General features: G+C 40.5%; 1 protein-coding gene across 4 annotated transcripts in view; it reads left to right on the plus strand.

Moving 5' to 3' along the window:
* The window catches only part of LOC141577421 (uncharacterized), a 140,157-nt gene extending 114,022 nt beyond the window's left edge, over positions 1-26,135 (plus strand). For 2 of the 4 annotated variants that reach the window (XM_074361467.1, XM_074361468.1), the window contains one exon: positions 21,889-26,135. The gene's annotated coding sequence lies outside the window, so the exon portion shown is untranslated. The remainder of the gene's footprint in view (positions 1-21,888) is intronic. The other 2 variants (XR_012506284.1, XR_012506283.1) reach the window with 2 other exon arrangements.
* Positions 26,136-27,403: the final 1,268 nt, after the last annotated feature.

Consider the following 27,403-nt stretch of genomic DNA (forward strand, 5'->3'; position numbering starts at 1 on the left):
AAAAAAATCACACAGTGTTTTGAGCCACTTAGCGTAAGGGAAACAAAATCACGTGGACCCAATTTTCTTGAGCATATGAGTATAGTGTGTGGAAGGGTGTCATCAGAAAAGTGTTGAGAAAAGGCCTTTTGGTTTCCCTTGACATTTGCAGTAAGGATGGGAGCAGAAGCGAAAACCCCCTGTTCACTGTGGAAGGTGCTCTTTTTTGCAAAACTGACCAAAGGTTGGAGACAAGTCATCAGCGGTGCTGGCAAATGAAGAGACTTCTGGATTGGGTGGGGCACTTGCTGTGACTTCCAGGTGGCCTGCTGGCTGGGGGCTGTGAGGTGGGCAGTAGGTTTGCAGGGTGACCCGTGCATAATTCCTGGCTCTGAGGCTGCTGGTCTGACTAGCAGACCTGAGCACCCGCAGACCTAATGGGGCAGCTCGGGATGTGGCCTGGGACACCTGCCATTCTGAGGGCAAGAAGAGGGCTCCCCTGAGGGGGTGTCCCTGCGGAGAGTGGAAAAGTCCTCCTGCAGGGGAAGAAGTGCCTCTGAGCAGGGGGAAGGATGCACAGGCAAGACCAGCCTGAGCATGGAGGTTTTGGGAAGCCGGAAGTCATAAAGTGGCCCAAGCAGCCTTGTTCCTGCGAGATTGGAAGGAAAAGATGCTGAAAAGGCAGGCTAGGGTCAGACCGTGTTGTGGGTTATGAGTGACAGTAAAGGACTGGTCAGGCAGGCACGAGAGAACCCTGTGGGAGTCCCAGCTGGGGCATCACGCCAGAGGGAGGAGCAGAGGTATGGACTTTGCCACTTATTAGCTGTGTGACTTTGAGCAATATCACCCCACCCCTCTCTATATATATCTTCATCTGTAAAGTGACACAGCTCGTGTCATCAGAAGGCTTAGTTTAGCTCTAATCCTTTTGTCCAGTCCTTTCAGTGCTGCCCTGCAAGGTTCTGCAGCAGCTGCTCTTACCCTGAGAAGGGAGGGCGTAGAGGGACTTTGTAGTGCCCGAGGGCAGGAAGGGGTTGCTTTAAAAGCAGACATGTAGCCGCCTGCAGCTGCAGGCCTGCAGGCAGTTTGGTTGATGGTCCTGGAGAGGACTTTGGAGGCCATAGCATCATCTTAAAACTTGTTTTCCCTTGGGGACCGGATTTGCCTTTGCAGATTAATGTTGAAGATTTGGGCTTCTGGCAAAGCTGTTTTCAGAGATGAGTATATACATAACATATAGTATAAAATAAAATGCTTTTATTTAATCTGTGGGACTTTGTAGCTGTTTGGAGCAGTTCTGTTGGCCTGGTCACCCCGGAGGACACTAGGGGTCAGCAGAGCGTGCGGGAGGGCAGGCCGACCGCTGTGCTTCTGCGGGGGGTTCTCCCCAGCATGGAGCTCTGTTAAGTTGAATCTTCTCTGAGTTTGGTTGCCAAGCGTGCAGACAGCAAATTAATGAGTTCTGGTGGGATTGTATAATGACAGGAAGAAAGAGGAAACCGTAGTTTTTCGGGACTAGAACATGCTTTTGTTTCCTGACAGTGTGTTCCATTACAGAATTGATGAGTTGTGTCTATTCTGGGACTTCATTGAAATAATCGTTCAGCCTAAAATTTAAGAGTTATGTTTTATTTGGCGGGAGGGCTCGAGCCTGGATGACAGCCTCTCAGATCTCTGAGGGACTGCTCCCAAGAGGTAGGGGAGGAGCTTGGATAAATAGGAGCTTTACAACAAAGACCAGGTACTTGGAACAATAAAAGATTGCTTGTTATCTAAAGAAAGCCAGATATCTCAAGTTCAAGTATTTAGTGCTTTTCTATGTATGGGATGAAGCAAACATATGGGTTATTGAATTCATTCCTTTGGCAAGCACCTAGCTATCTAGGGAGAGTATCCTGTCCTTTCTTATTCTGAGTCTGCTCAGAGGGCACCACTGTGAGTGGCTGAAAGGCTGGGTTTCAGGCATATCCTCGCTGGGGTGTGGCAGCAGCTGCTGAGGGCTTGGTCTCAGCATTCTTTGTTTACTGACATGGTTGCAGTATTTTCACTCACATTGTAGTATTTTCATTCACAGTGCTCCCCCTTGGTCCTAAATTCGACCTATATTTTGAGAGACATTTCATGACCAATTTTGTCCCACGGTGCTAGGATGGCTCATTCCTATTTCAGGTGAAGAATTTTCTGAGCTGCCATTCAAGGTGTTAGGTTTTTTTTATCAGGGCTTGTTGATACTAAAAGTTTTCTGGATCGCCTGTCTTACTAGTCTATTATGATCCAGGAAATGTTTGCCCTTCGTTGCTCATTCCCATACCTAGAATCACACTATTACATTTATTTTATGCAGGGTTAAAAATTTTATCTATTTCTTCAGGATGTTTAGCCATCATCAATCTTGTAGGCCTAGTTACACGTTGGGAAATGTAACAGACAACAATTTAATAAAATAGAGATCATATAACTAATATAGCTAGTAACGTTTTAAAGTCACGAGTAAGAATTTAATAGTAGAGAAGTTGTATATTTGGGTTAAAATTTTGCTTGTATTTCTGATTGAGTTTGAGTGATCTTATGAGAAAGTTCATATTTATGGTCAGGCTCCGAGCAGGTATTAATTGGCCAGGTGAGTTCTCCCACGTTGTAAGATCAACAGTGGCCTAAACAGAACTATAAATTATTTTTAGAATAACGTTTCTGAGGGCTATCAAGTTAGAGCCTTGGAGTAGGGAAACCCACCAAGGTAACACAGAAGTACTAGACATAGGTAATTTACCATAAACTTAACAATTGGAGTAGTTCATAATCAAAGGTAGGAGAAATTGTCAAAGTAATTGGTATACAAGCCTGGTCCGTTGTCTTGGGTCAGCTGTCGAGCTCAGATGTCGTCTTCTTCTCATCCTGGCCTGGTAGCTTTTTCACCATTTTGGCATTGTTTTCAGGTGAGCAAGTGCTCTATAGGCCAGTGCACGGAAGTGGCTGTTTCTGATAGGAAATGAATCCTAAATTCCGTTTCCTTCAGCTTTTGTGTGTATGGTCTAATTAAGAGTACTTGATAAAAGGTCTTTCCATTCAGGTTGGAGACAGTTCTTTAAGTCATGCATGTTCCAGTATGTATAATCCCCTGGCTTAGGTCATGGAGCATTGGAAATTTACACAAGGATAGATTAATGAGCTTCGGAAACAAACCTAGAGTATCCTTTTCATAATTAAATTAAACTGTACAGCAATATGACATAAAAGCAAGGAATGATCTGGGAAGTGTCTTAGTAAATATAGACCTCAATTAACAAAACTAGAACTTAATATCCAGTAAAATATAATATTTTTTCTCTCTAAAATTACCCTCATTTTTCTCAAATAAAGCCAAATCAAGATTAATTTCTTTACAAGTCAAGTCTGATTATTTGATCATATAGGCTTTTTTAAATTGGCTGTGTTGGAACTTTTAATAAGGAGTCTCAGGGTAGAATGTTAATAAGATTTGCTAAGGCCTGGAAAGCCACGTCAATGGCTTGTCATTGATTTCTGCCTTACAGATTTAGGTAAATTCTTTTCTCTTTAAAATTCTTAAAATAGCTTTAGATTCTTATATCTGTTAGGAGATGATCTTCCTCATTTGTCTGATTGAGCCATTGGGGACCTAAGAGTTTTTAGTCTCTTGAAGGATCAGATAGGGAGAAAAGATAACTGTATCAAGTCTGCTTACATAGGTATAATTTATCAAATTTCTGTGATTTATAACTAGCTTAAAAGGAAGAGTTTATGTCTGGGAAACAGGTTAAAAGCCAGTAGTAGTTCAAACAACATCAAAAATTATAACCATATTCATCAGTTTACTTAGTCCCACATAACTAATTCTTTTAATCAGAGTTTTCATTAGATATTTAAAATTTCTTACCCAGTTTATTTCAGTGCTATAGTTTGAAATTTATTAGAAATCAGTAAATCTCCTTGAAGAGAAAGCATTTTCAAAATCATTAGATGAAAACAATTAAAAGTCTATAAAAGACAAAGATTTAAAAGCATGCTTAAACACAGTTATAGTATAATCGATAAAGAAACCTGGTCACTATACCCAGAATTATCACTGGTTACATTTCAGATATACCAGAATTTTAGGGAGACCATATAATTTCTAGAATATCTATATTAATAATATTTTCTCATACAATATAACCTTAGAAGATTTATTATTCATTTCACAATATCATGTTATTTAACATGCCAATTGAAACTTACTGTTTTAAAATCTCTCTTTGGGATGTTTCAGGGGCCATCTGTAACTTCCCAAACTTAACTGGAGATTAAAAGAACTTTAATTAGAAATTGATATCTGGGGATCTTTTTAAAAGATTTCAGAACACTTGGTCAGATAAACATATAGGTCACTGTAAAGCAGTACTTATTCATTAACAAGGAAATACGTCAAAGGTAAAGGCAGAACAGATCAGTTAAGTGGTATAAGAAGGTTTACAATCTGTTGCTGAAGGTGGATTAACATTTCAAAAAACATGTTTCCTCTTAACAGCGAGAAAACCAAATCTAGTCTTGTACCAACTTACTTCTAAGATTCATTTACTTTGCCCAAGTTGATTCTAAATTTAGCCAATTCCGACAACGTACGAAACTCTTTCCTTAGGGTACCTCTTCCACAAGCCTTCCACAGCTTTCTATTCTCATATTAGTGTGTCCCTTATTTTCTCTTCCATTCAGAAATAACCAGCTTCAGGACAAACTCACTATTTTTCATTAACAAAATATAATTCCATTCTTATATCTTCCTTTACACATTTATCTTACTTTCCTAGGATACTGAGATCATTCCCTTAAAAATAGAGTCTATTTCAGGGTGGCACCAACCATTTATTAATATATCTAAACGCCTTTAGTTTCTCTGTAAGAGTAAGTTAAATGTTAAGTAATTCATATTTCAATCTTATTTTATCTGAAAATGGCATAGCTATTAAATAAAATCCTATCATTTAACTTAATTTAGCACAACTCTAGAATTTAAAGATACCAAACATTTAGAGATTATGTTAAGCATACATTTTAAAAATATATTTTAAAAATTTACCCAAAGCTCTCATCTCATTTGCATTTAATTTACTTAAAATTTTACCACACCACATTACTGTTATTTTTTTCTTGACAAATATTCATCAGATATAACAATATCTTATTTGACTTTCATTAAACCTAGGTACAGTAAAGGTATTATACTTAATATTGATGACTTTAAAGATGTCTATATTAATTAGAACATACTTAAACTAAACAATATCAAATATTATCTTAATATTGAATTTTTCCAGTTCACGTGATGCTGAAAGTCAATTTGTTCAGTTTTTACTTTAAAAATACTTAATTTGTAAGCTCTTATTTTTTACGTCAATTAAGCAGAGCTCTTTGACTTTGATTTTTTTTTTTTAGCTGTATAAATATCTCACATCTGTAATGTGTACGCAGGTTTATAAACAGACAAAAGCTAGAGATCTCATAGCTTCACTTTAAAAGTTACTTATAAGATAGGTATAATAATAGTTCTAGTAGGCTGAATTTGCTTGCTCAAATCACTAAGGCTTACTATTTATGAAACAGATATTTAAGATTTCTTGACAAAGTCTGAAGGACCCGTCAGAGTTCTGAGTTCTAAAATGCCAAAAATTTCTTGGCCCTAAGTTTTATCTCATTGAGCTAATTAGGCTCAGTCCTAGGTCACTGTTTCTGTATATTTACATTTCTGGTCTGCAAGACAAAGACACACGCTTCCAGTTCCCCAGAGAACTGCTCTGTCACCCAGACCCAATTGTATCTCCTTAATTGGCATTTTTTTATCAATCAGGAGAGCTGTAAACAAAGAATTCAATGTTTTAAAACTTTAAGGTTTACTTTATCATGTCTTCCAAAGCTTGCATAAGGTATTTAGTGATGTCTCTTTTCCTTGAGTTATAAGTTAAACCCAGGGTAAACCTCTTATTATATTTTTTTATTAGCCACTGTATATTAGTTTTTAGTTCTACGTTATATTGGATGGCTCATGTAACTCTATTGGTTTCCTTTACTTTGTTCAATTAATATTTTCTGAGGGACAGATATGTGCCCAGCCTTATAATACCAAGAAGGGGAAGCGTTTTTCCATTGAAACAGATCTATCCCACAACATAATTAAACAAAAGGTTTATATAAAGACCATTTAAATATACCAATTTTATAAACATTTATCTCAAATTTTTTAAATCTTATACCTTTAATTTTTATATTTATTAGGTTTAATCAATAATTTTTATTTCTAGAAGGATTGCCAGAATCTTTTTTGTTGTTGTTGTTCATTGTATCTAATTTTATAGAAAAGTCTCTAGGATGCCCAAGTTTCAGCCAAAGTGCTTAGGTCCTACTCAATTTTTAATTTGATTAATTGGTCTGTTGTCCCAATTATTAATCAAGTATATCAGTCTATATATACATATATTTTAAACTGTGGCAAATAAAATGGACTTGTTTGAACTTTAATGTTGGGGGACAGTAGGTGATCTCTTTGGCCCTTTTTTTTTAACTTTACTAGTGTAGTATCAAAACCTTGTATCTATTCCAAAAATGTCCATTTTATTTATCTCATTCAAAATAACCATATAAAAATATTTATCCATTTGGGATAAGCCCTTATCTTTTTTTTTCCGACATTTTTACAATCCTTTTTCCAGTTATTCAACTTAATTACCAATAATTATTCTAAGTTTTTATTAACATCTCTAGAACCATTTATTGGAAAGGAAAAACACAAATGTAGCTTTTCAAAACAGTTTTATTTTTTAACTAAGTTCTTAGGTTAACAATTAGATATATTTTTCTATCTTTAAACTTGATTTTAATAGGTACCAATTAAACAGCTGTTTATAATGAGATCTCTTTCAACTTTCACAAATTTAAAAGTTTTTCCAAATTAAAGGATCCATCATATGGCCATCAATTTATATATATATATATAGTGATTTTAAACCAATAAGATGAAGAGGCTTTTCCACATGAGAGTGGGGGTGTTGCCTAAATAAAATTCAAAGCTTTACTCTCCAAAAGCTAAAGGCCTTTGTGGTCCAGGCTGATGCAACACAGTTTAAGATGGCAAAATATCTGAAAATTGGTACAAACAAAGAATTGCTTAGAATCCAATTTATTTACGTGGCCACCATATGTACGCAATACTTGTACCTTTTGTATGGCAGAGTCCAAGGTTTCCTTTAAAAAGAAAGTAAACATACTTATACATACATAAACACACTTAAAAGACCCAGAGAAAGATAAAACGTTTACATTTCAAGGACACAGGAAGAGAAATCCAAGTTCCCCCTAAAGTGGATTTTGTTTTTATAAGTTCAGAATTCCAAAAAATGTTTCTATCAGGCCTGATTATTTACTTTCAGATTGAGATTTTCTTTTCTAATTCCCAATTAATGTTGTAAGTTTTGTAGGTACATAAACATGGCTGGGGTATTAATTGGAGGCTGGCAATCTGTCATTTCTTTTTCTTTTCTTTTCTTTTCTTTTTTTTTTATTTTTTTTGAAAGTTCTATTCCCCATTGTAAGGTCGGGTTCTCAGAATAAATTTGCTAGTAAGATTTCCCGCAGGGACAACTCTATGGCATGAAGTCTTTGTCTCTACCACTACTGCAAGATTCTCTGTCACCCGAGAAAGCTGTTACCAGCCAGGAGGATGGTCCCATTTTTGGAGTTGAAAGGTTCCTCATAAGAGTTTTACATTTATCCTGAAAAATTCAATGGATGTAACCAAATTGAGGAAAACATTAGACCAGCCTCTTACCTAACCACTCAGTCCTGAACCCAGTGTTTTCAACTTGGACCCACTCAGGACGTCTCCACTGGGTGAGTATTTTCCTAATAGGTTTCCACCAGCCCACTTCTGACGTCTCTTCAATGTGGGTATTTCCCGTTACCTTTCAACGAGGTCCCACCCAGTATGTCTCCACTGGGTGGGTAATTCCCCCCAGTCTCCTTCAACTGGAGGGCCAGGTACCTGGAAACACCGCCAAATAAAACTCAGGATTATCAACCAATATATGAGATCCGAGAACCAGGAGAGACTCACCCAAATTCATCTGGACTCCCCGAGGAGGCGGATGGTCACAAAGGGCCACTGCTGGTACAAAGGCCCCAGTTACTCGGAGAGTTCAGGTGGAGAAAGTCTGCTCTGGGTCCCTTCATGGTGTCCAAAAGAGTTGACTGAAATACATGTGCCACCTAAAATTTAAGAGTTATGTTTTATTTGTGGGAGGACTCGAGCCGGGATGACAGCCTCTCAGATCTCTCTGAGGGACTGCTCCCAAGAGGTTTGGGATGAGCTAGGATATATAGGAGCTTTACAACAAAGACAAGGTTGTTGGAACAATAAAAGATTGCTTGTTATCTAAAGAAAGCCAGGTATCTCAAGTTCAAGAATTTAGTGCTTTTCTATATATGGGAGGAAGAAAATATTTTGGACTCACTGAATTCATTCTTTAGACAAGCACCTAGCTATCTAGGGCCAGTATCCTGTCCTTTCTTATTCTGAGTCTGCTCAGAGGGCACCATTGTGAGTTGCTGCAGCAGCTGGGCTGCAGGCCTTTCCTCGCTGGGGGGTGGCAGCAGCCGCTAATGACTTGGTTTCAGCATTCTTTGTTTACTGACATGGTTGCAGTATTTTCATTCAAATTGTAGTATTTTCGTTCATGGACTGATTATGGATAATCTGCAACCTTGGAAAGCAGCCGAGATGGAATTACTGCAGGTACCTTCTACTTTAATAAGCCGTGTGCAAACATAAACATGGAGGAAGCATACATTTGGATTTGGTGGTGTAGGGAAGGGTTTCTGCACATTACAGGAGAAGGCAATGCAGAATTCCTTAAGTCCACCATTCTTTTCTGTAGTGGTTTCTGAGAACAGTTTATGGTAATTAACCAACATTGACAAACGGTGGCACACATTGCATTTAAGAGCTGGCCGACTGCACACTTAGGTATTGGACAGGTGGAATTCATAGGCAAGTGATCAGGTGGCTGGGAGAGAGTTGGAGACAAGGCCTGGGCCCAGAATCCGGTTTAAATCGCCATTTCCTCACCATAAGGCCTTGGAATAGAATGTAACCTCTCTTAACCTGTTGGTGAATCTGTGAAATGGGCATGATATTATTCGTTTCTTCCTGGGATTGTTGTAAGTTCTGAAGAGTATTGTAGCACACATGAAGCACTTAACACACTGGCATTTAGCAGTGTTCACTGTGTGCGGCCGCCCCGCTTCGCGTGTGTCAGAGCCGTAAAGGCGGCATTTGTCTGTTGAGGATGCACTGGTAGCCCCTTGGCTAGGTTATGAATTTGGTGATTTCCTTTAATCCTTGTAACTCTGTGTGCCATGGGCATTTATTTTCATGGACAGATGAGGAATCTCAGGGTAAAGAAGACTGTAATTTGCCCAAAGTCAGATCATAATTTTGGGTGTAGTGGCCTCGGTTCAGCATGTGCCCCAGGGCCTTCTGCCCTCTCCGTTCAGCACCAGAGCCAGATGTGGGGTCAGCTGTTTCCCAGCCCAGAATATCTGGCAGGCCGCAAGACACACTGGCCCTGCGCTGCTTGAGCAAAAACTCCGGGGGGAGGCAGTTATAAAAGGGATAAACATAAAAACAGATGACAGCAAACTGTGATCAGCTCTGAGAAGGAAAGGAACACACCTCGCAGTGCAGAGCTGCGAGCTTTCCCATCAGTGCTGCTCTGGGGACGTTCATATCGGCTAAACAATCTCTGCTGCTGCACCAAGGCAGGAAGGCAGGGAGCGTGTGGCCAGGTAGACAGGGCCTTGTTATCATACTCATTCCCCATTAAGCTGCAGCTGTCACGGGCACTTACCTAGTAAACAGTTGTCGGCAATAATCATCACGCACTTTTCTTGGTAGTTTTATTGGCCCCACCTTTGAGATGAGGTCATTGAAGCTGGGGAGTTTGCTGCATGCCCGTGATCACCTTGGAAATTCCCCCACTGGTCTATCAACCTAGACTGGTGTGGCTGTCATGTCCCAGCCCTGTGAATGGCATCGTGTTGCTTCTCCCAAGTGGCCCAAATGACTGACATTGATATTCTTAATTCGTAGGAAAAGGTATGTGACAATAGGTGAAAAAGGTAGTAAGAAATTGTTTGGAAAACTAGAACAAAATCCAATTCTTCCCCAGCTGGGGAAGCGCACCCAGTGTCACCCACCCTACTCACTGCCTGTCACCTCCTCCTTGCTGACTCCACGTTCAGAAGCCACTCTGAGCCTTCGAAGAACATTTTGCCTCATGACACAATTGAATAGGACCTGCGAACCCTCTGTCCCTGGTTAACCCTCTCTTCAAAGCCATTTAAATTTTTTGCAGGCTACTCCACTCAGATGTAAGAAAAGACTCTTTAAACTTCTTGATGCAGCTCCTTAATGAAGATCTTGTGAAGGAAACCTAGTCAAAACCTGGGAGGTATGCACACAGTGACTGCAAACTCAGCACTTTGTGATGTTCAGTATCAGATTCGTGGGTGACTCAGGAAAGGCTTTTATAAGGTAACAAGGGGAAAGTGAATGGACGCAGGATGTGTGAGACTGAAACATCTCGGTCCCAGCCAGCAAGGCACCTGCGTTCAGGATGGTGGGTGGGGAGTGCAGAGTTGTCACAAAGAAAGAAGTGGTGGGATGGGAGGGAGGACAGTTAGGTACTTTACTGGGGAGGGAAACAGTGGGTTGAACATTTCCTGGTTGAACAAGAGGACTGTGACATGATGTGCTTGTATTTTGGAGAGAAGGGTTTTGTGGGGACAGGCCTAGGGAGAACGCTGTCTGGCTGGGGAGTCAGCACAACAGGGAAACACAGAGAACTGGGCAGACCCCAGGGCCCCTGCTGGGGAAGAGGCTGCCCGTCAATTCGAGCCCTGGGGGCTGCTTCTGTCCCTTAGCTGGGGCCTCAGAGCTCCCTTCACAACCAAGTCCTGTTGATACAAGAAAAAAAAAAAACGTGACGCATGAGAAGGGCTGTGTCTCAGGCTTTGGATGAGCCCCTGGGATGTGCCCCACCAGATTTTGTTCCTTGGCTTCATGCAGTAAAGAATTCAAGAGCAAGCCAGTGTTGAGTAAAGGTATATTTATTCAGAGAGATACATTGAAAGGCAAGAGAAACTTCACGAGTTGTGGGGGTTTGATGCTCAGATTAAAAGTAGGTACACACTCCACATAGTGTGGGCCTTCTCTGAAGAGGGAGAGAGAGTGGTGACCCCGAGGTGGTGTTGTGTTGCTCTTTTTTCTTGGGCTTGGTGGTTTCATATGCTAATAAGTAGAAGGATCAGCCTTAGGGCAAGGGGTTTGTATTCCCAGAGAGTTGACCATTTCCCACCCTTTGACCTTTTGTGGCTAGCCTTGGGACTGCCATGGTGCCTGGGGCATGTTATTCACCATGTTACTATTACAGTGGGTGCATAATGAAGCTCAAGATCTGCTAGAAGTTAAATCTCTTCATCCTGTGCCTCAAGGCCTATTGGGGGTTGAATCCTTCAGCATTATGATGTTAATTGTTGTGGCCTTCCTTGAATGGATGTGCTCTGCCCCCTTCCATCCTATCTCACTGTGATGACACAGAGAGAACAAAGGCCGGGCCCTGCCTGTGCTCCTGCATTTAACAGCGGGAGGTGAGGTGTGGACTTATGATGACTCTGAGTGGTGAGAAGGATGTTTCAGATTTTCCCACGTGAGACATGGGGACCTGCCAGCAGCCACTGCAGAACTATCTCAAGGGCATCGTCGCTTGTGTTGTTATGGAAACAACAGGCCAGCCAAGAAACAAGCACCACACAGAGGGTTGGAGTACTGAGATTTATTACCCCGGCGGGCTCAGAGGGGCTTCTGTTCCGAAGCTCTGAGCACCTCCAAGACCTGCACGTGAGGTTTTATAGGTTTAATTACAAGTATGGGGCTATTAGCCAATAAGGCTCCAACAACAAAAAGCAAGGAATCAGTACACTGAAGCTTATCAATTTGGAACAGATCACATTACTGATAATTGTTGACATCGGATTTACGAGTTAGCCCAGCAAAACTTAGATCAGTAAACGGACACTTATCACACTTAGATTTGTGACTTAGCTTGTTAGCCCAGCTGGGCTTTTCCTTCACAGTGTCACTCATCTTTTCTGTTTTTCTTTTTTTTTTTTAAGTATTTAATCCAAATTTAATATCAGGATTCTTTGGGAAAGAAATTTCTCTTTTTCTTTTCTTTGGGGCTCTTTGGGGGGGTAGGTAATTAGGTGTATTTATCTGTTAGTGGAGGCCCTGGTGTTCGAACCCAGGACCCTGTGCACGCTAAGCACACGCTGTACCGCCCTCCCCATCATCTTTTTCTTTTTGCTTTATCTGTCAAGAATCTTACACCTGAATTTCTAGTCGGCCTTTAACACTTGCCCTGACTTCATGGAATCCATTTTTATGACTTTACCTCCCACTGGTTTCATTTAAGTATTGAATCTCCATTTTCTCTTCACTCTCAGTTTTGCCTTTTTGTTGTTATGGTTGTTAAGCTGTGTTTAAAAAAATTGTTTAATTTCTCTTTTAGCAGGAGGCTAAAAGTAAATAAATATGTAAACAAACAGCACACTTAAATGCTTTTATACATTCTAAGCTGTTTAGTAGTTACTTAAAAACTGAATTGAATATTAAAGTGATAACATTTTTAAATTATTTTTTAATTTTTTACAAAGATATAGCTGATTTAAAATATGATATATTTCAGGTGTACAATAGATGCTCCATTTATAGTTACTGTAAAACATTGGCTGTATTCCCTGCGTTGTAAGATACATCCCTGTAGCGTGTTTACATTATATGTTGCAGTTTGTATAAGAAAGTTGGGTAACGCAGAGTCTGGGATGTGGCTGTGTCTGACCCAGGTTCACGCTCACCCTGCCTGTCAGAGCTCAGGCCCTCACTCCTGTATGCAGGACAGCGAGTGGAGGTAGCTCTCATCAGCGCTGGTACCAACCTCTGAGTGGCAGTGAAAGCAGTGACTGTGTGTGGACGTGCAAAGTGTTGTTTCAAGAGCTTTCCATGCATTTTTGCATTTAATAATTAAAGCCCTCCTGTGAGGAAGCGTTTTATGATTTTAATGAATAAAACTTTTTTTTGATATTGATAGACTTCAAACCTCCGGAAAATTTACAGGAATAGTACAATAAACACTCAGATACAGTTCACCTTAAAGGGCACTATTTGGCCTTTTGTGTCTGGCATATTTTAGCATAAAGTTTGAAGGTTCATCCATGTTGTAGCCTGAATCAGTACTTTATTCTTTTAGTTTGATAATATCCTTTTTGTTTTTTTTCGTTTTTGGTCTATTTAAAAACATTTTCATTGAAGTCTAGTCAGTTTATAATGTGTCAGTTTCTTTTGTACAGCACAACACTTCAGTTAAAGAAGAACATACCTGTATTCATTTTCATATTCTTTTTAAACATAAGTTACTATAAGATAATAAATATATTCTCCTGTGCTATACAGTATAAACTTGCTGTTTATTCTATACATGCTCTGTATCTGCAAATCTTGAACTCCCAATATATTCCTTCCCACACCCTCTCCTCTCTGGTAACCATAGTTTGGTTTCTATGTCTCTGTGTCTGTTTCTGTTCTGTAGATAAGTTTATCTTTTTGTTTCTTTGCTTTATTTTTTGTTTTTTGCTTTTTTGTTTGTTTGTTTGTTTTAGATTCCACATGTGAGCGATCTCATATGGTATTTTTCTTTCTCTTTCGGGCTTACTTCACTTAGAATGACATTCTCCAGGTCCATTCATGTTGCTGCAAATGGCATTATTTTATTATTTTTTTATGGGTGAATAGTAATCTATTGTACAAATAAACTACAAACTCTTTATCCAGTCATCTGTCAGTGGACATTTAGGTTGTTTCCATGTCTTGCTATTGTAAATAGTGCTGCTCTGAATGTTGGGGTGTAGGTGTCTTTTCGAATTATGGATCCTTCTGGATATACGCCCAGGAGTGGGATTGCTGGGTCATATGAGAGGTCAATTTTTAGTCTTTTGAGGAACCTCTATACTGTTTTCCACAATGGCTCCAACAAACTTCATTACCACCACAGTGTAGGAGGGTTCCAAATTCCCCGCAGCCTCTCCAGCATTTACTGTCTGTGAACTTCTGAATGATGGCTATTCTGACTGGTGAGAGTTGATACTTGATTGCAGTTTTGATTTGCATTTCTCTGATAATGATATTGAGCATTTTTTCATGTGCCTATTGGTCAATTGTATGTCTTCATTGGAGAAAGGTTTCTTTAGGACTTCTGACCATTTTTGGATTGAATTGTTTGTTTTTCTTTCTTATGAAGTGTAAAAGCTGTTTACATATTCTGGGAATTAAGCCCTTGTCAGTCTCATTTATTGCAAAAATTTTCTACCATTCCATAGATTGTCTTTTTGTTTTGCTTATTGTTTCCTTTTCTGTGCTAAAGCTTGCAAGTTTAATTAAATCCCACTTGTATATTTTTGCTTGTATTTCTATTGCTTGAGTAGACTGCTCTAGGAAAACATTGTTGAGATGTATGTCAGATGTTTTGCCTATGTTTTCTTCTAAGAGGTTTATAGTGTCTTGACTACATGTTTAAGTCTTTAAGCCATTTTGAATTCATTTTTGTGTATGCTGTGAGGGAGTAGTCTAACTTCATTCATTTACATGCAGCTGTCCAGTATTCCCTACATCATTTGCTGAAGAGGCTGTCTTTACTCCATTGTATGTTCTCACCTCCTTTGTCAAAGATTCAATGACCAAAAATTTGTAGGCCTATTCTTGGTAATTTTGTTTATCCATTCATTGATGGATGGATATTGTTTGTAACCTTTGGCTACTCTGAATGATACTGCCATGAATATTGATGTGCAAGTTTTTGTGAGAATATGTTTTCATTCTGTTGGCTGTACAGTTGGCCCGCCATATCTGTAGTTTCCACTTCATGGATCCAGATGGCTGGTTGTAAAGGGACTCGAACATCCTTGGATTATGGTATCCAGGGTGGGGGGTTCCTGAAACGAACCCCCTGAGGATACTGAGGGATGACTCTATATGTAGGAGTGGAATTGCTGAGCCATATATTTCTAACCTTTTGAGGAAACACCAGGCTTTTCCAAAGAAGCTGCACCATTGCTCCTTTCCAACGGCTGCATATTGAGGGTTCCCATTTCTCTGCCTCCTGACCGACACTTGTTATTGTCCATGTTTTGATTATAACCATCCTAGTGAGTGTAAAATCAGATATCATTTTGATTTTGATTTCGCAAGTGATGCTGAGCATCTTTTCATATGCTTATTGGCCAATTGTGTATCTATTTAAATACTTGACATATTTAAAAATTGGGTCGATTTTCTTTGTATTGGTCAGTTGTAAGCATTTGTTTTATATCCTGGTTACTAGTCTCTTATTAGATATATGCTTTGCAAAATTTTTCTCCTATTCAGCAGATTGTCGTTTCACTTTACTTTTTTTAAACATTAAAACAATTTCTTTCTAGGGGAGGTAATTAGATTTATTCATTTTATTTTTCTTGCTAAGCACGCACTCTATCACTTGAGCTACCACCTTCCCCTTTCATTTCACTTTCTTGATGATGTCCTTTGTAACAAATGGTTTTAATTTTGATGAAGTCCATTTTATCTTTCTTGTTTTTCACTTGTGCTCTTGGTATTGTATCTAGGAAGCCATAGCCTATCCTAGGACCACAAAGATTTAAACTATGTCTTCTTTTAGAAAATTTATACATTTAGTTTTTACATTTCTGTCTGTGATCCATTTTGAATTAATATTTTATTTGTTATATAAAATACGGGGGTCCAGATTCCAGAATCATTCTTTTGCCTTCAGATACCCAGGTGTGTCTGCACCATTTGTTGAATAGACTATTCTTTCAATGGAGTGTTGTTGGCACATTTCTGGAAAAATGACTGTATATGTAAGTTTCCCCCCTGGATTTTTTATTGTGTCTCATAGATTTTTGCATTCAAACTTATGCCAGTACCTTAATGACTTGAGTACTATAGATTTGTAGTAACCTTTGAGTGAGTCCTCCAAATTTGCTCTTCTTTTTCAAGATTGTTTTGGCTGACCTGGGCCCCTTGCACTTCCATATGAATTTTGGCATCAGTTTTTCAATTTTTGCAAAGAAGTCAGCTGGAATTTTGATAGGGACTCCATTAAATTTGTAGATCACTTTCGGGAGTCTTAACATTTTTAACAATATTGTCTACCATTCCATGAACATGGGATGCCTTCCATATATGTAGATCTTTTAATTTTTTTTGGTGATACTTCAAAATGTTCAATGTGCAAATCTTGTAAAATTTTGTTAAATGTATCTCTCATTTCATTTTTAATGCTGTTGTAATTTGAAAGGCTGAGCTTCCTAAGGGTGGGACTATATATCAATTTATTTATTTCTAGGATTCCTACACAGCAAATACCCTAGATTTATATTTGCTACATAAATCTATCCACAATTCTTCCCACCCCCGTGTCATAAGAAACCAAGACCCAGGTTAAGCTACCTGAACACCTATGTGGAAGTGAGAAGTGAGACCCTTGGGTGGGGCTTTGTGCAGATTATAATGAAAGCTTATTCATTATGGCTTCATCTTAATTTCTTTTAAACAATCCTCTCAGTGTATATAGTCAGATACATTAAGAACATGACCTTTTGATGTGCAGAGGAGCTAAGACTATAATTTTCAAATAATTTCTAGTGAGAGTGTTGTACTTGAAACCTAATTTGAATCAATCTTTGAAGATTTATGTTTCAGGAGCTTTGACTATATAATACCTGTCTTTATTCAATAACTACAACTAAATGCTCAAACAACATGTAAGAGTTTGAGCAAACTGCCCCTGCCCCATAGTGCTGGTTGGCTGCAGCTGTAACTGGAGTCAAGGCTTACCTATCCCAGTACGCTTGGGCGGATCTGCTCAATGGGGTTCGTCCAATAGTTTGTCAGTAGTCTTTTGGACAAAGCCATAAAACATTGATTTAAGGTTGCTGGAATGGAATCTATTTTATTAATATTAACTAAGCACATATTGAGTGCTTACTGTATGTTGGGAATTGTCCCTCAGCTTCATATCAATATTATTTTCCTTAAAACCTCTCATATTTCCTTGTTATTCATACATTGCAGATAAGGAGACTGAGGATTGGGTCTTCTCTCTTTTGGGGGGAGCTCATTATCAATGATGGGAATTTGTAAGGAAAAAGATATTGATTCACCCTGAGAAAATATTTTTCCGAGAGTCAGCAATGAATAGGGTGACCACTGAAGAGGGTGATCATTGTTCGATTGAGACGATCCCCGGGTTGTAGGGAGTCAGCATCCCTGTCCTGGACACGGCACGTGTAGCGCTGTGTGGTGGGTGAGGCGGCGCGGCCACGCAGGGAACGCGGATACCGGGCCATTGGGCTTTGCTCAGGCCCGGTGGGGCTTTCTCCTAAGGGAAGTGGAACGTCATTGTCAGATTTTAAGTAGGGGAGAAGGGTGCTCTCGTAGATCACTTTTGTCTTGTAGAATGCTTAGAAACATTTAGAAGGCTCGGCAGGAGGTGATGTGATAAGTCACAGTAGGGTGTTTTTGAGGTGTAGCAGTGTTCAATTTTCAAGTGATTTTCAGTCCCATGTTTGTGTCTCAGTAGCCGTGTCACTTTGGATGACACACTCAAGGAAGTGAAACAATTTATCTTATTAATTGAAGCAGTGATATACCGACTTCCCAGGACTGCTGTGGAGATCCAGTGAGATAACGTGTTCATAGTGTGCAGTGTGGTCCCCATCACAGAGTCAGTGCTGAGGGAGTGCCAGTGAGAACCTGGTAGGTGAGGTGTGGGTGGTGTGACTCGTTGACTGAGGAAATTGGGCCCTGAAGGAGGGGTCCAGTCACATCTGTGAGTGATGGGACTGAGCTGGGAGAGGCAGACAGACCTTGACCCCAACAAGGGGCCCTGGGCAGGACGGCTATGGGAGGAGCACCATGAAGTCAGCTCTTTGCAGGTGGAGTTGGAGGTGCTCTTGGAACATCTAAGTGCAGTGCCACAATCACAGAGGAGGTCTAGGCCCGGGCTGTGCATTTTCCTATAATCTCAATCCCTGAGGACGCCGAGGTATTGATCATTGAACGTGAAGACATACTTACAGGACAAGTGAATAGTTGTATCATCTCTGTCATCAAAGCTCACGTCTCTTTATTCATCACTCACTTTGCTAATTGGGTACTTACAGAGCTCACTTCACCGTCCTCACCTGGGCTCAGGCTCCACAGAAAAGATCTTATGAGTCTCCCTCTCTTCCAGAAGAAAACACATTTAGCTGGTAGACTTCTCTACTTCGCCAGACTTAGAATTTTAGTTTGTTGATTTAATTCTGCTTTCTGTTGGCCGTCTCCTGACAGGAGAGACATTTTACCTCATAGTCAGGTTTCAATTAGTTGTTACAGAGAATTGCTGATCTGATCCATAGTGTATGTTTTCTATTAACTTTGTAGAGTACTTATCATTTTTCTGTCTTTGCCCTTTAATTTTGTTTCCTCTTCAATGTTCTATCCTATTTGGGGCCTTATTTTATTTTTTAATTCAAAAATGTCTGTTAGCAGTTAAGAAAACAAAAGCAAATAAAAAATGCACATGATAGCTAGATTTAGAATATATCTAGTGTGTTTTCTGTCTCCGCAATGGAGGGTTCTAGAAACTCTTGAAAACCTTCATTATATAAGTTCCTTAAAATGCTGATTAAGAAATAAGACCTTCCTTCCTCATCTTTCAAGCTGCACAGCTAATTGTGAAGAAAGTGAGGGGAAATCCTCAGAAGCCAAGTCAACCAGAAAGCAGGGATTCTGGTAGATACGCGAGCCTTAGAAGCCATGGGGGGCCAGTTGGCTCCTGAACTGAGTTTCAGTTGCCTTGACAGGAGGTCAGGAGATAAGCCCCAGGCCTCTCACACTGGGAGTTGGATGGCTGTTCTTATGTAAGGCCAAGCACATCCTGAGAATCCTTCTTTATAAAAGGGTGAATTAGAATGAAAATTAAAAAAGCATTCCTCAAGGCAAGGAAGTAAGGAAAGTTAATTTTTTTGGAAGCGGGGAAAAATAATATATCCAATGTATGAATTTAGTTTAAATCTGTTCTGGCATGAGAGTGACAACAAGCTCCTGGCAGAAAATCACAGCTCCTCCCGGAAAGAGAAGTTGTGTTTTGAATGAATCAATGGGCAGCCATTCCGAAAAATGTCTCCAGAGTCTACTGGATCAAGATACTGAACCCAAACTCCTCCCTTCCATGGTCTCATTTAAATAACCAGAAAGGTTTTAAAGGAAAGAAGCCATAATCATAGTTCTACTTATTGACATTAACATATGCTAAGAATTCAGAGGTGACTATGGAGTTGTCTCCTCTTTTATGGACCTTACTTTCTATTTGACATAGTTGGGGAACTTGGTGGAGGGTGGTGTTAGTCTGTTGCAATTAGCCAGGAGAGGAGATTAAGAAAACAGTGAAGGGTGGGTGACATTTTTAGCTAAGGACAGTCCTGTTCAGTTGGTTTGTAATTGCAGACTCGTTGAGTTGTCACTGGAGGGAATTGATCTTATGGAATTTGGACTTAACTCAGGCCTCTTCAGAATGGACAAGTGAACCTGGAGAAAGACAGTCAAATCTGTGCAGACATTAAAGTCCACGTGAACGTGCTCCATCCCTGAGCCAAAGATAGGACAAGTAGGCAGCACTTCTTGAGGACAGAGGAGTGGTTTTTAAGGTTCTCCCAGAATGAATCCCAGGGAACCGGATGGCCAGTTGTCAAACTATGACTTTGCTCTTTGGACGGTGTACCCACCTAGGGTATTGGCCGTTTATAGGCTTCCATTTCTCGTTAATACATGTCAGGTGATGAGGACGTGGGCACAAGCGTTTGACACCTTGTCGAGGCGCATTTGAATACCTGCCTAGAAGCGCGGTCGCAGCTGCGGCTGCGTCATACATCTTGCCGCCAATCCCGCTCCCCGGCTCCGTGATCACGGCAGAGTGGTTCCTTGTTGAGCTGTCCGTCTCCTCTGTGACATCGTAACCAAACAAAAGACTGGAGCGTATTAGCTTGGCTTTGTTCTTTTCCATCCTTCCCTTCGAATGATGATGACTGATAGTGGACCTAGTTAGGTTTGCAGATGATTTACAAGTAGTGCTGTCAGTACAAACCTTGTAATCCCCGCTGTGTGATCTAGAGAAGAAAGTGACATTCTTTCCAAATTGTTTTGACGCACTTATGTGGGAAAATGATGTACGTTTGAATATGTATTTCCTCTCTGAATCATCATGGCTAGAGATGAATATTTGTAGACATGGAATGAGTTTTCTGTATTTGAACTGTACGGTCCCCTAAATTCTCCTCAGCTTTTTAAAGTCATCACTGGAGTGCTACCTCCAGAGTGCCCCAAAGCATCCACCACTGCATGTTCTTCGGACGTTGTGAGTTTCAATGTTGGAGAAGGCTGCTGGATGGTGAGGCATTCTCTGGCACATCTCTGGCTGGCTGACGTGAGCTTAGCAACCAAGACTTGGCAGAAAGTATCTAACCATGGTCACGTCCATTTCTGGGACACTCATGGAGGATTTTACACCTATGCTAGTGGCATACGTTATTTCATTTAGTTTTCCCAACAATCATAATTAGATTTTATCACCTGTATTAAAAAGGAAACTGTAAAAGAGAGTGACGTGCAGACTTTCGACTGGAACACGGGTCTTTCTGATCGCTGTCTCGGTTCCCTCCCCGGCCTATCCTTCCAAATGGCCAGGAGACTCTTCCTCAGTCTTGAGTTTCCCGCTGATGTTACCACTCTCTTTGATTCTGGAGAGGAAAACAAGTCTAAACTTACTTTCCATTGGAAATGGAATGGAGAGTTAATGTTGGAAGCCGGGAGAGTCTGTCCTGTGATGAAGCGGTCCCCGAGCCACTTCCACTGGAATGTCACATCACTGTCTGGGCCCCTTGCTCAGCCTGTGCACAGGTGATAAGCCAGATGTGCCGAGCAGTCCTCACGGACAGGGCAGTGGGTTGGAAATGAGTTTGGGGATTTGGTTTCATTATATATGTTCCTGAGGGTCTTGGCCTGGCACTTCGAATCGGAGCATTCCCGGTCACACAGACTCGCTCTGGGTCCGTGCAGACCTGACGTGGCCTCAGCCTGAGGCTCAGGGCCCGTGGTGATGAGGAGCATTTTAGTCCATGGTCTGCCGGATGCTCTGACACTTCTGGGCTGTGGGACTTTGTCCAGGATGATAATAATTCCTCCCCGAGTTTCAGATTTCCTTGCCTGTGAGCCGGGGTAGTAATAGTTTCTGAAATGATTGTAATGATTCAGTAAGGGGCGCAGCGTGTGCTGGCAGGTAGCTGGTGTTTAAGGAGCAGAAGTCGCAGTCACACTGTCAGCCTCTCACTGTGTGCTCTGTGCTTTGAGAGGTTGTGTGTTTGGTGAAAGTCCCGCCCAAATACTAGGGCCTAGATGAACTGTTGTTCCTTTACTTTCCCTTCCTTTTCCTCTTTCCCTTCTCTGTGTCCCATGTTTAGGTAGCAGATTCCTCTATTTCAGGGAATACGGGCCTTTCTAGTAAAAGGACAGGCGGAACGCGGAAAGATGGGGCCCGTCTGAACAGCGCTGTTTCCCTGCATTTCTGCATCCGGTCCCATCAGTGCACGAAGTCAGCCTTCCTCTTCCTTCCTGTGTCATTGGGTCTCTGTTTTAAGGGAAAAGTTTTTAAGGGTCTTTTTCCACTTACATGTTTCGTTCAGATGCTTGTTGCTTTTCTCCCTGTGCTTCAGCGTTCCGAGGAGAGAATTCAGCAGTGCAGCATCCTCTCCGAGCTCTATGAGTTGATCGGCTGCCACCGCAAGTCCGCCTTCTTAAAGCGGGTGGCCCCCGTGCAGCGCGCGGCCCCCGGCATCATGGAGCCTGGCGGGAAGAGTTGCTACCGACTCCTTCTGCAGACGCTTCCTGGCTACAGTCTGTCACTGGATCTACAGGACTTCAGGAAAGGTGTTGGAACTAAAACATCGCTTTAGTCCAATTAACCATGCCTAGTTTGGGCCCTGCTGTCCTGTCTCATCAGTGTGAATTGTGATTCGTTTAGAACAGGGCTCAGCAGACTTTTTTCTGTCAAGAGCTTGGGAGTAAATATTTCAGGGTCTGGAAACCTCCTGATTTCTGGTGCAGCTGCTCAGCTCTGCTGTTCAGACGCCAGAGCAGCCGGACAGTCCACACACCCACAGAGCTTTATTAACAGCGGTGGCTGGGGCTGGATTGGGTGTATGAACAGCAGTTTGTCCCCACAGCCTCCTCACTATTGACACCTGCACCAGAGCGTGCATTTGCGACAATGGGTGAACCTGCACTGACACGTCATCATCACCCAGAGCCCATAATTGGCACTAGGATTTACACTTGGTGGTGTGCACTCTGTGGGTTTGGAAAGATGTAAAATGACATGTATCCACCGTCACAGCATCATACAGAGTAGTCTGTCTTAGTGACCCTAAAAATGCTCCGTGCTGCACCTCATTCATTGCTCCTTCCCCTCTAGCCTCTGACAGCCACTGATCTTTTAGTCTCTGTGGTTTTCCCTTTCCCAGAACACCATACAGTTGGAATCAGACAGTTGCACAACCTTCCCAGATTGGCTTCTTTCCCTTAGTAATATGCATTTAAGGTTCTTCCATGTCTTTCCATGCCTTGATAACTCATTTCATTTTAGCACCAAATAATGGTCCATTCTCTGGCTGGACCACAGTTTATTTATCCATTCACCTACTGAAGAACAGCATAGTTGTTTCTGAGTTCTGGTGATTATGAATAAAGCTGCTATTAACATCTGTATGCAGATTTGTATGTGGACACAAGTTTCCATTTCGTCGAGTAAACACCAAGGAGCACAGTTGCCAGATCATATGGTAGGAGAATATCTAGTTTTGTAAAAATTTGCCAGACGGTCTTCCTAAGTATTTGGGCCATTTTACATTCCCAACAACTATGCATGAGAATACCTGATGCTCCACATCCTCACCAGCATTCGGTGCTGTCAGTGTTCTGCGTTTTGGCAGTTCTGAAAGGTGTGCAGTGGTACCTCGCTGTTTCAGTCTGCATCCCCTTGATGACAGATGCTGTGGAGCATGTTTTCATAGACTTCTTTGGCATCAAGATTTCTTCTTTGATGAGGTCTGTGTTCAGGCATTTTGCTCATATTTTAATCAGGTTATTCATCCTTCTTGTTGAGTTTAAAGAAATTTTGGTATATTCTGGATATCAGCCCTTTATCAGTGTGTCCCTGCCCTTCACCTGCAGTACTGGAGTTGTCCTTTGGTTCTCAGTGGAGTGTCAACTCTTCAAAGAGATTCCCTGTCTTCCTTCAGCCTAAATACTGTCCTGGTATTTTTCACTTTCATTGACTCATTTTGTTCTTTTTAAATAGCATTTCCCATAATTTGTACTTACATTAAAAAAAAAGGCAATGATTGAACACCGCCTCCCCCACCAGGCTGTGTGCCCTGTGAGAGCAGAGGCCCTGACCCCACTCACCGTTTCCTAAGACAGCACATTGCACATGTCCATGTAAAAGTGTGTAACGTGGGGCCAAACCTGATAAGCAGCTATGATGACTTGTGTTGTCTACCATTTATTGAGTAGACTTTGTTTCTGATCTTAATTATTAAATCACATGAATGAAACTTGCTTGTCTTGAAAAATAAAACAACAAAGCACACCTCGATGTGATTGGTACTTTCTACTTAGCCTTCTGACCCAGGAGGGGATGTTCACCATCATTTTGTGGAGGAGGTTGGGGAGGTAAAGTAAGAGAGTGAGATCAAATAAAGTAAAAATGATAACTATCAGTTGGCTTTATTTTCACTAAGACATAAAAGTTACTTTAAACCCTATCTCAGCTGTTGTTCTGTTGTTTTAAACATTTCTCATAGAATTAAATCGAAGCCCACTAAACCCTGAAAGGGAAATTTTGTGCTCAGGTCCTGAAAAGAGTTTATGTCTATTTCTTGAAATGCACAATTTCCCTGCTGGTTACAGAAATTCGAGGCGGGAACACAGCCGTTCGCTGTGTGTTTCTGCCGGCTTCACGGGCTGCTCAATGTCATTTTCATTTTCTTGTGTTGCAGTTTATGAAGGTTTTCCATGAGATATATTGCTCAGCCTTTTCCTGAATGAAGGATTGAATTTTCCACAGGAAATCTTATGAAAGAGAGTGACAAGGCACATGGGTTTCCCAAAAAGGAAGAGTTGATGTAATAAAATTTCACTATGTTGAACTTTTTTAATACAAGCCAGTTGAAAATTTTATCACTAGGTCATAGGCCACAAATCTGTGTTAAGAATAAAAAGATTCAAATTTTATAGAAGAAGCAGTTTGAATCAAGTAATAATAATGATTTGTACGCTATTTGGTGTTAGAACTTATACCCAGTCTTATCATAATTGCCTGTGGTAGGAACTGGATCATTATTTATTTATTAAAAAAAAATCCACTAGTTGCTATTTGTCCCATTCTTGATGCGGCAGTGCTGAGGTTAGTTATGTTGGGCCATTTAGGATTCTTAGCTAGGTTTTCTGGACATTGATTTCAGCCTTTTTATCTTTTTTACAATCTTTTCATATGTGTCGGCCATTGGTCTTTTTACAACGTGGAAAAACTGCACGGATCTGCCTTTCCCTTTTTTCCTGTCTTTGTGGGAAAAGATTTTTAAGAGAAATTACTAGGATATTAAGTATTTTGTGTGGGGTAAGTTTGGTCAGTTCTAAGGATTTAAATTAATACGTATTTAAATTGCTATTCAGCTAATGACAGTAAAATTATAAACTAACTTAAGTATACATCAGTAAGTATAGTACAATAAGCCAATCACCCAGATTAAGGAATTCACAAACTTTTTCATATTTCCTTTATTCAGACCTTTGTTCTTTTATTTGTCCTTTGTTGAAGTATTTGACAGCAAATCCAAGAAGACATGTCATTTTACCCTATGTACTCAAGTAGGCATGTCTGAGAAATGAGGGCCTTTTCTTTGATCAGGTTTTTCCATTTGACTTATGTGCTCGTTAAGTACCAGCTGTATCAGGCATCTCACTAGGAATTAGGGATCCTTGGGGCAATGAGACAGTCCTGGCTCCCAAGGAAGTTAAGGGCTGATGGAAGAAACCAACACAGGAGCTTGGGTGCCTCACTTAAGGTCCCTACTGGATGACACCAATTGGACAAAATTTGTGCACAATACAGTAGGATTCACAGAAGGGACTGGTCAGACTTGTAGGGCAGGCCGTGAGAGAGGCGGTCAGCAGGGCTACAAGAGGAGGAATCATTTGATCAGAATCTGAAATCTTTTCTGCCAACCTTCCTACCAAGCCCCCAGGGCCCATCACACACAACCCTGTGCTGTAACTGTTTTTGATTCCAGTTACCACATCTCTTTCAGGAAGGATTTTAAGCTGGAAAATATTTAAAATCAGTAATTGTTGCCAGAAGGAACATAGAACAAGGAACATGGAAACAACACAAATGTCCATCAGCACATGACTGTATAAAGACGAGGTGATACATTTATACAATGGAATACTACTCAGACATAAAAGATGCCATTTGCAGCAATATGGATGGACCTGAAGACTGTCATTCTAAGTGAAGTGTGGTGGAAAGAGAAAGAAAAATTCCATATGACTTCATTTATGGGGAATCTAAATTAATAGCAATAATAATAAGACCACAAATGAACTAAATATTATTTTGATTTCTTGAATATTTGTAAGTACATCTGACTGTCCTTTGTGATAGGATTACAATATTCTGTTTATTATTCTTTTGTAGATGTCCTTATTCCTCTGGTAACTGTAATTTTAAAAATCTAAAGCTCTAATCTGTTCTTAGAAAGAATAATTAGTACATATATGTAAACTAAAAAATGCAGTATGCTCTATACATGTATTTACATGCAATATGTGTATGTGAAATTGAACTGTAATAATTCTACCCGATAAAACTGAAAAAGGAAAAAAATAAAAAAATTATTTAGCAAAATCACCCCTCTTTAGATATTAAAACGTTCATTTCTGAGATTCTGTGAAAGACGGCATGGAAGTAGGTTTTTAAGATTTTCTCCTTGCTCCTCGGTGAGCAGCCTGGGCTGCAGAGCTTTGCCGCGACAGGCACCCAGGGCTTACCGGCTTGCTTCTCACTTGTTGGGAGGAAGATTAGCTGCTTCAGGAATATTTATGCTCTTAGAAGTTGCTGAAAACCCCACAGAGCTTTTGTTTACATGGGGTGTATCTGTCAATATACCCCATTTTAGAAATTAGAACAGAAAATTTAAACTCAAGAACTGACAAGCACACGCTGTCCCAGCACGTGGTCAAAGCAGTGCTGCCACGGTGGCGTGTGTTGGTTCTAGGAAAAATGCACCGTACACTCAAGAATGAGGATGAACCCACAGATCTCATCTCAGCAATGCTATGAAGAGGTGGGACCCAAAGCCCCCAAAACAGTGCTGAAGTCCCCAGATGTCTCAGAACACACAGAGCCATGGGATCAAGAATCCAGTACCTCATGGATCATCAGCTGTGGAGACTGCGTCCTGGGTCAGGAGGAGCAGAAGTAGGGATAGCAGGCACACATTCCTATTGACAGCAAAGCTTTAAAGGTTTTGAATTGACTGAAAGTTTGGCAAACATTTGCATTTAGACTACTACATTTCCTCTCCTGGAGACGTTAGAAGGAAAACACTGATTAATAGAGGATGATTGTAATGGATTAATTATGATACTGATGACATGGGCTGTGAACACTAACCCTGCACTCAGTGTAGAATAAGCCTTTTATGTACACACTTCATTAGGTCTCCACACCCCTGCAACGTGGCATTAAGCACTCATACAACCATGAAACCAGTGACTATAAAACAGTCACAAGCCTTCCTCTCCAGCATGAGGTAGCAAAACCAGCAAGGATTTTCAATGACAAAAGCCAAAATCATATATTTTTGGGAAAGAAAGCAAATGAAACACTGAAGAATAATTAACCAAAAGAGCAGATGGAATGGAAAATTTTATTGAAGAAAGCAATGATTGATTCAATTAAAACAGCTAATGTCCCTGGTATAATTGAACCATCAATCCAAATTTTTGGAAAAGTGGGTTGTGAAATTACTGTCTCATTTAATGTTGGAATTCCTATTTGGACCAATTTGATATGCATCACTGGTGTGAGGTTAGATATTTAGGTAATTAACAATATTCCTATTTTTTAAGTTAACAGGAAACATAACACAGGACTCCAGATTTAGG

This window comes from Camelus bactrianus, chromosome 4 (genome assembly GCF_048773025.1).
Source record: "Camelus bactrianus isolate YW-2024 breed Bactrian camel chromosome 4, ASM4877302v1, whole genome shotgun sequence".
Taxonomy (NCBI): domain Eukaryota; kingdom Metazoa; phylum Chordata; class Mammalia; order Artiodactyla; family Camelidae; genus Camelus; species Camelus bactrianus.